General features: G+C 37.7%; 1 pseudogene; it reads left to right on the forward strand.

Moving 5' to 3' along the window:
* The first annotated feature begins 1,004 nt into the window (after positions 1 to 1,004).
* On the forward strand, positions 1,005 to 5,464 carry LOC109194226 (uncharacterized; annotated as a pseudogene).
* The last annotated feature ends 3,555 nt before the right edge of the window (positions 5,465 to 9,019 follow it).

Genomic DNA, 9,019 nt, shown 5'->3' on the forward strand with positions numbered 1-9,019 from the left:
TTCCTCAGGAAACTACGTCAGGCCCAATTACCCCAGAGACTGCTAGTAAACTTCTACCGCTCCACCATCGAGAGCCTTCTGACCTACTGCTGCACACTCTGGTTCAGCTGCTGCACTGCGGAGGACAAGAGGAAACTGCAGTGGGTGGTGAGGGCAGCAGAGCGGGCAATTAGCACTTCACTAACCCCCCTCAGAGACATCTATACTGGCAAACTTCAGCAGAAAGCCAGCATCATCATCAAAGACCCCTCGCACCCTGGACACTCACTCCCCCCCCCCCCCCCCCCCCTTCCCTCTGGTAAATGCTACAGGTCCATCAGGTCGAAGACAAACTCAACAGAAGTTTTTACCCACAGGCTGTTAAACATGGCCTACCTCCTGATTGGAGGATAACTGCACTGCCAACACTCATGGACATTACACCTTATTTATAATCCGTATTTCTATTTATACTTTAATGCAACCAACATTCCTACCTCTTTAAACTGTATTTATTATAACTTTATTTAGTATAGTGGCAACAGCCCACCCCCCCAATACACACACTCAATGTGCAATACCACTGATCACACTGCACCTCTCAATGCACCTGCTCCTCAGATGGCATGTATATGTATGTATATATATGTAAGCGTGAATGTGGAAATATGTGTGTGTATGTATGTACGCATACATATATGTATATATACATATATGTATGTATGTGCGTGTATGTTTGTGTGGGTGTATCCATATGTTTGCAGGTGTATGTATAACTTGTACATATCTTTCTTGTGTAAATATAAATTTGTCTGTGTTATTGTGTAGATACTTACGCTATTGTGTACTTCACACACATGGAGAAATGCCAAACTGCGGTTCATTGTTCTTGTAACAGTGACAATAAAAAGTTATTCTATTCTATTCTATTCTATTCTCTTACGTATTTAAAAATAAAATAAAATAATAAAATCAATAAAAGAACAACTGTAATATTAGGCAAAACATTTTCGGTGCTGTTAAAGAATACACGGTGACACCCTTTTTTTTTTTTTAGTGTTTTTTCATATTAGATCAGCGGCAGTGTCGGCAGAATTTTTTTTTATTTTTGTAATTTAAAACAAAAAATACAGAAAGAGTGAGCTCACAATGTTGCTTGTAGCAGTTTTATGGGTGAAGATTAGCAATTTCGTGGAACAGCGAATCACTTAACATTTAAGTGCATATATCTTGCCACACCACATGTGCGGTAAGCTAGCTAAATTAGTTTCTGTTAGCCAATCCAAGAGAACGTGTTGTTAGGAGATAACGACAGAAGTGGGCGTGGTTTCTCTGTAGCGTTTATTAGGAGTGAAAGCAAAACCAACCAAACTTACCTGAATGAAGGTTTTAAAACAAGCTCCTCAACCATACCAACTGATATCTCTGCTTAAATTAAAACATTTTTAAATCTTTTTTTCTGTCAAACATCATAAATCAGAGGAAAACAGTGCTCGTGAAGACGTGAAGGCAAAGGATGTCGGGGAAAAGGTAAAGTGAAAACTATCTGCGCTACACCTGGCCATATTATATACTGCAAAAACACAAGTATGATCTGCACAAGTAATTATATTTAATGAAAAGCCAGAAAATATGTTTGTCTTATTCAGTTTTTGTATGCAAATAATAAGAATGAAGAATAATAAGTTAAATATCTTCAGCATAATCATAGAATGAGGAAAAATACAGTTTTTCTGTTTTGTTTTGACTCCGTATCAGCCGAGATAAATCAACATACAGACAATATTGTTTTGTCTTATAGAAAGGAGCTACAGACGGCCTTATGCCGCTACATCACAGACACCCTCACCTACATCCACACGGTGACAGGATTCTGTGAGAGGTTCTCTAAATGGCTGCTGTGGACAGAGACTGAGTTAGACACCTTGATGGACATCAAAGATGGCATTGACACAATAGACCCTACAATTCAGAGGAAAAACGCACGGCCTTTCTGAAATTCATAAAGAACAAAGTAAGTGCAGATAGCAGGCGTGAAAAGCTGGAGAAGAAGCTGACTGAAGTGTTGGAGCACATTTTGAGAGGCCAAGCCAAACTCGAGCCTTTCTTGGATGCAGTGGAGAAGCTGGCAGTCACATCACTGCAGGTATTTAAAGAGAACCAGGAGTTATACCTGCCTGAAGGGATCAGCCTTGAACATATTCAGTCTGTCATCAGTGCTGCACAACAAATCTGCCCTCTGCTGCTGGAGTTTAAAAGAGATTCAAAAGTCTTCTTCCTCCCCAAACTTGAGAATGTGGATGTGCTGGCATATCAGCTGGACAGATACATAGTGACCTCCCAGAAAATCCACGAGAAGCTGGAGGAAAGGTAACATCTAATAAAGAGCACATTTTGTTTTGAAGCAAGAACACATAAGAAGTATAACTGTTTCTTCCACAGTGCCATAAATTATATCTGGCTGAAGAGCACAAAAGCCGTGGTAGACTTGAATGTGGATTTGTCTGAGGCTGGTATACAAAGTATGCTTCATCATATTTATCTGCTTGAAGAAATCAGGTAAGTCTATCAGTATACAGCATCACTCACAAATAGTGAGGCGTTTATGATGCTATTTATGGTCATGTGAGAGATTTAAAGGAACCATTGTGAATCAGTGGGTCAGCAAAAAAATAGATTTTTTTTAAGTTTAATAAGGATTTTTGTCAAAACATAAGGTTAATTTTGTACCTCAAAAAATTGACAAAAGAAAAGATTGTAGAACATTAAAAAATGCACCATAAATGAACAGCTGGATGTTTTCACTAATACTAGTGGTCCAGCTAGAGCTTAGCTCACAATAAAAGAATCTATCAAATTATTGCAATTAAAGAAGAAACTGCAGTTCTCTTTGTTTGATTGTTTTTAAACTTTGGAATTATTTTTCAACAAAGACTACAAATGGATGGTTGTTGGCAAACACCTACTGGAAAGGTTGTTACCATCAGATGTCAACTGCACACTCTCAGTGAAGGGGTGATTCTTCAGCCCATTTAGTTGCTTCAACCTCTTTTGGTGCACTTGCTTGGGATTTGAGCCAGTAGAGCCTTCTTTTCACATCTCATTGTTTCCATCCTTTACTAAAATAAGGTCTTTAGTCTAACTTTAATTTTGGCATTTTCAGGATGGACCCAAACTTCCGAATGGTGTTCACGTTCAAGGAAAAGGCTGGTGAGAATTTTATCAGTATGTTCGAAGAACACCAACCCAGGATACTGGAGTTCCTAAATGAGCTGGAGCAGTGTGCTGTTCAGCTAGACAAGATGAGTAAGGGTTCAAAGATCTCCAGTGTGGCAGGCAGTTCAGCAGGGGCGATTGGTGGTGTGCTGTCCATTGTTGGTTTGGCGTTAATTCCTGTAACAGCAGGAACATCTCTAGCTTTGACAATGACTGGTGTTGGGCTTGGAGTCACCAGTGGTCTTAACAGTGCTGTGACCACTGGAGCAGAGATGAAAGTTAATCATAAGCATCAAACAAAAGCTGGTGAAGTTTTCAAGAACTTTATGGAAGATGTACAGAGTCTTCAAGATTGTCTGCAAAACGTGACCAATCAACCAGTGTGTGGAATAGAAACAAGTAAGCTAGAGACGGCTGTGGGAGTAAGCAGGATTGCATCTAAAGTTTGGACCGTTGGAAAAGGCACTTTTGACTTAGTTACTGATGCTACCTCTGCTGCTAAAGTGTTTCCGAGTGCTGGTAAAGTTTTGGCTCAGCAAGGAAAAGCATTACGTAATGCAAGCAGGTTAGCCTCAGATATCCCAGATATTGGTGAGGCAGCTCTCAAAGGATCTCTTGCTCTCTCACAGACATCAACGGCTGGGTTCATCGCTCTCAATGCTCTCTTCCTTGGCATGGATATTTTCTTCATCTACAGAGACGGCACCAGTCTGACAAAAGGCTGTGAGGCAAAAGTTTCCCAGGTCATCAGAGCCAGAGCTGCACTTTGGAGCTCAGAGATCGACTCATGGCAGAAGATTTGTGACTCTCTGAAGGAAGGTCTTCGAAAATCTGAGAAAAACAAAGGCATCCTGGAAACTCCATTTTATCCTGAGACAACAAGCTAAATCTCCATAGAAACAGAAAGTATAATCTCTGAGTACAGAGATTATACTGCATTGTATGTACTAATGAAATTCCTTATTGTTTACTACAATTAATGCACGAGGGAAGTGAGATCAAAGTGAAAAAAAAAAAATCCAATTTCACAATTCATTAAGTTTTACCATATAAACAGTTACTGTCTCAATTTTTTATATATATATATATATATACATATTTTTAGCATTATGTTCTTAATTCATCTGATAATAAGAGACTGAATCATATTAATTGAATCACAGTGCTTAGAGTTGTGGTGAGGTTTTTTTTTTTTTTTTTTCAAAAGCTCTTTGATGGTTTGTGTAGCTTACTCAGTGTACCCCTTTTAACTACAAACCTTTAGATAATGACTTATTTCATAGTCTAATCTTCAAATGCTTTATCCGAAACTGTCGAATCACCTGCATCTTTAGGGATTTGCTAGTTTAGCCTAACTTTTAGCCTGGCCTTCAAAGCTACAAACAGCATACATGTATTACAAGATTGTTATTTCTAAAAGAGAATGAGGATTAGCTAAACATCTGACATACTGAGCAGGAAAATGCAGGAGGAAAAGGTGAAGAAGCCATGCTGCTAGTGACTCTCTCTGAGCCTAGCTCTGCCGGAGGTTTCTTCCTGTTAAAAGTGAGTTTTTTGTTCCCTCTGATGTCAAGTACTCACAGGTTGTCTGATTCTTGAGGTTTTCTCTCCATTACTTACCTTACAATATACTTACTACATTTTAACGAAAAATATCTGTTCTTTCTAATCCTTACTGTTTCAAAAAAGAAAAGAAAAAGACTTGTTATTTGGTGTTTTTGGTGAAGATGTAGTAGATTTAGTTTAGATGCAGTCGTGAAGGAAAAAATGTAAAAAAGAAAAAAGAAAGAAAAAGCTTTTGATTGTACTAATATTATTTTATTATTACATTAATATACCCTTTACTTTTTCACTTTTACTCAAAGTACAGATGCATTTTTTGGAGTAGTAAAGTATTTTAGCACAAGCATCTGTACTTCTGTTTAAGTAAAGAATATCTGTACTTTTGCCACCCCTGCCTGTGGATAGTCGCCCCTTCTCTCTCTAACTTTGAAGCTATCAGTCTCCCTCATTTATTCTGTGATTAATTTTAATTTTAACATATAAATTAGTTGTATTTAAAGAGGTGTGTTGTGTTCTTAATTTGTTGTAGTTTTTTCTTGTACAAGTGCATAGTAAAAAGACAACATATAGATAAAATATATATGTTAATATGGATATAAACATGGATAATCTTTATCAATTGAATTACATTTTTCTCAAATTAAGACACATTTTGTTTGTAACAAAAAAAGTGGACAATAAAGTTGTTTTGACAACTGAATCTGAATCTCTTGTCTGTGTTTTTAATCTTCAGTGACTTATCTGAGAAAATAAGGAAACGGTAGATATATTAATCCTTTACTTCATCACCCTGCAGAGAGAGCATACTGGTGAGTTTCCTGCTCCTGCTTCTCATTCTTTACAGACACCTTAAGCATTTTAGATCAGGAACCTTATTTGTTGTGTAACTGTCTTAAACCTTGAGCTTTTAGCACCGCTCTGATCACAGCTGGTTTAACAACATTGTTGCTGCTGTTGGCTGGTACCATCTTATCCACAGAACAATATGGGATAATGTCACTGAGTCACCATTTGGATATTTACAGATTCAAATACATGCTTATGTATTAGTGATGGGATTTCCGGCTCTTTTTAGAGAACCGGCTCTTTCGGTTCGTTTCACTAAAAAGAGCCGGCTCTTTCGGCTCGAACCGGCTCTTCAGGTTGTTTTGTTGCTTTAATTAATTTATTATTAACAATAATATAAAATTATGCACAAAAGGAATTACTAATGTAAAAAAAAAGTGGTGTTATTTATATATGTTTATATATAAATATATGCGGTGGCCCCTAGAGACAAAACACGTACAAACTCCAAAACACATTTCTAGCATGAACTGAACTTCCAAAACAGAGCTACCTAGATCACTTAAATTACACAATTGAAAGCATGAAAGCATATGTGTATTGTTTGTGTATTTATACACAAGCATTCATATATAGTCAAATAATTAAAAAAAAAAGAAGTTCATTTACCTGTTACTACCACACGCCAAATCCGGTCGTTGGTACTTGCTGGCTTGTGTAGCCACTAGGTAACAAAAGCTCAACACTGCCCCTAGCATCCTGGAGCACTTCTGTTTTCTTTTGTACGTGTTTTGAGTTTTTATGTGTTTCTGAGTTTTTACGTGTTTTGGAGTTTGTACGTGTTTTTACGTGTTTTGGAGTTTTTAATGTGTTTTGGAGTTTTTAATGTGTTTTGGAGTTTGTACGTGCTTCAGGGTTTGTACGTGTTTTGAAGTTTGTATGTGCTTTGTCTCTAGGGGCCACCATAAATATACTTTTATTTATTCACTCCACATAAAATATAATAAATAAATCATATAATACAAAAACCAACTATTCACATTTCAACTTTTAACTATTTAAATTTTCAGCTTTTTCCTTTTACAAATTTAAAGTGAAACAACACAAAACACTGCAAACCACAACACAATTAAATATAAATTATAATATGAAAACAAAAAGAAGATGCGTATTCTCTGTCATATGAGCCTGCATGAATAAACTTTCTGAATCCTTTATCATCCGCAACTGAAAATAGTTGTGGATGGTTACTATACCTTTCTAATGTGACGTTGTCCCTGGCTCTTTCTCTGTCTCTCCCTCCCGCTGTTCTTGTGCTACTGAGTGTAACTACCGCCCCTCTTCCCAGCGTAAAGCACAAGGCTCGCATGCTGAGTGAAGCGGAAAAAAAGTGCGAGAGAGAGGGTGAGAGAAAGAAAAAAAAAAAAACAACCCACGGCTTGCGATAAGGAGCCGGCTCGCGTCGTTTACGTGAGAGATCCGGATCTAAGAGCCATTTCGTTCGCGACCGACACGTCACTATTATGTATGTGAGCTTTTACGTGCAACAGCTTCATATTGTGGTCAGAGGTGGAATTACATCCATGCTGAAAATAACTAACAGTGATTATCAGTGGGAAGAATTAAATTAGTTTATGCACGTCAGTGGAGTCTTTGTGAAACAGAAATGTAGTTTGTGGTTGAAGGGAGTAGTTATGCACTTTAAAAGAACCTCATTAATCATTAAACCAGGACATCTGGATGACATCTAATGAAACCTGGCTGACAAATCAATTCATAAGTGAAGACTGACACAAGCTGACAACACAAACATGTTTCCAAAAATGACATTGGGCAACAAACCGAGACAACCAACTGTATTAAAGGCAAAAGGCAATACACATTGTCTAACACTGTTTCCTCACAGCACTAAGATTCTGGGTTCTAATCCGCCATCTGTCCTGAGTGGAAATTACATCTTGTCCCCATTGGTGTGCCAATGGCTGTCTGTGTTAGTCCTAGGACAAAAGACCACCTGAACAGGGTGCCTCTCGCCGTGTGGCAGCTGGGATATATATATATATATTTTTTTTTATTGTTGGTGAAGAACTGAAAACTCAGAATTTTGGTATATGCATCATTTCCTTCTATTGTTAAGTTACCTCCTGCATCATATCACTTTTACAAAAAACACAAAAGTTTTACAGACATGCAACAATATTTTTATTGAGATCAACAACTGGTCCTACATATTGTACAATGTACTTTTCACAGAATATATGTAAAAGATGTAGAATTGAATTTAAATTATAACTACTTGCTTATGAACCATAAAATGGCCTGAGATGTTTACTGCATACAAACCCAATAGGTTTCTAAGGTCTGCAACATCTGGTCACTTTGTAGTGCACAGTTAAGGAACTAAGCAGAGCTTAGTTTTTTTTACCTTATAATATTAACCCTCTCGAGGCAGGCGTTGCCGATTTGCAACAGTTAAAAACTAACAACCTGATTACCCCACATACATATTTTATGAGTTTTTCTTACTCAGAAGTACCACTGCAGGACTTAGTTGTGCATTAGCAACAAAAAGTTTAATTTGAGCCTGAGAGGGTTAAGAGCCTTGAGGAGTTCAGGGTGCAAAAACATCTGTTTTTGTTGGGTCATGTGACTCAGAGGAAGCAGAGGATTTCTTGGCAGCTGTTTGTCATCGGGGCTGATTGTGGCCCAGTTTAGATAAGGCACCGACGTTATGTCACCTCTTCACGCTGCATGGTAAATAAGTAGTAAGTAGTAGTAATTTCCAGTAGCAAAATGTTGTAAAGACACAGGTGTAACCTGTAAACCAGGTTTTAATGCATACGACAGCAAGAGTCAGCAGCATTATCTTGTTATTTTGAAAACCAGTGACAGGATTTCAGAAAACAGTTGCCAGGTGCAGTCATGTGTAAAGACTGGAGGTTCAAAGGGCAGTTGCATGTACTTGAATGAGAGAACAATAAACAATCCATGCACATTTTCCTCATCTTGTGGAGCAGGTGCAGAGCCACCAACACATCTTATGTGACTATCATATTGTGAAAATCCAAAAGGTAAAGGTAAAATCAAAACCAGCAGGTAGAAAATGTTTATCGATATAATTATTGACTTGTTGTTACTGTAACCTGCACTAAATATTTGACATGTGCTGCCAAGAGTACCTTGCAGAGTAGCCACACTTTGAAAACGTGACAGGAGTGGGCATGGTTTATGTTAAGGTTTGGTGTGTTAGGTGAAAAAAAAAGAAAGAAATCTTCCTAAACTTATCTGAGGGGGTTTTACAAATCAAAGGTCCTCAGTCAGTACATCATAATAAATTAGAATGTAATGACCATTTCTATTGCTAAAAAACCAGAAGCAGACTGTGTTTCAGGCAAGGACAACAAACAGGATGTTGGGAAAAAGATAAAGAGTATTTATTCCATTTGCGATTGTCCAGTCTGAATACAGTAAAGAC

This window comes from Oreochromis niloticus, linkage group LG4, assembly GCF_001858045.2.
Source record: "Oreochromis niloticus isolate F11D_XX linkage group LG4, O_niloticus_UMD_NMBU, whole genome shotgun sequence".
NCBI classification, from domain to species: domain Eukaryota; kingdom Metazoa; phylum Chordata; class Actinopteri; order Cichliformes; family Cichlidae; genus Oreochromis; species Oreochromis niloticus.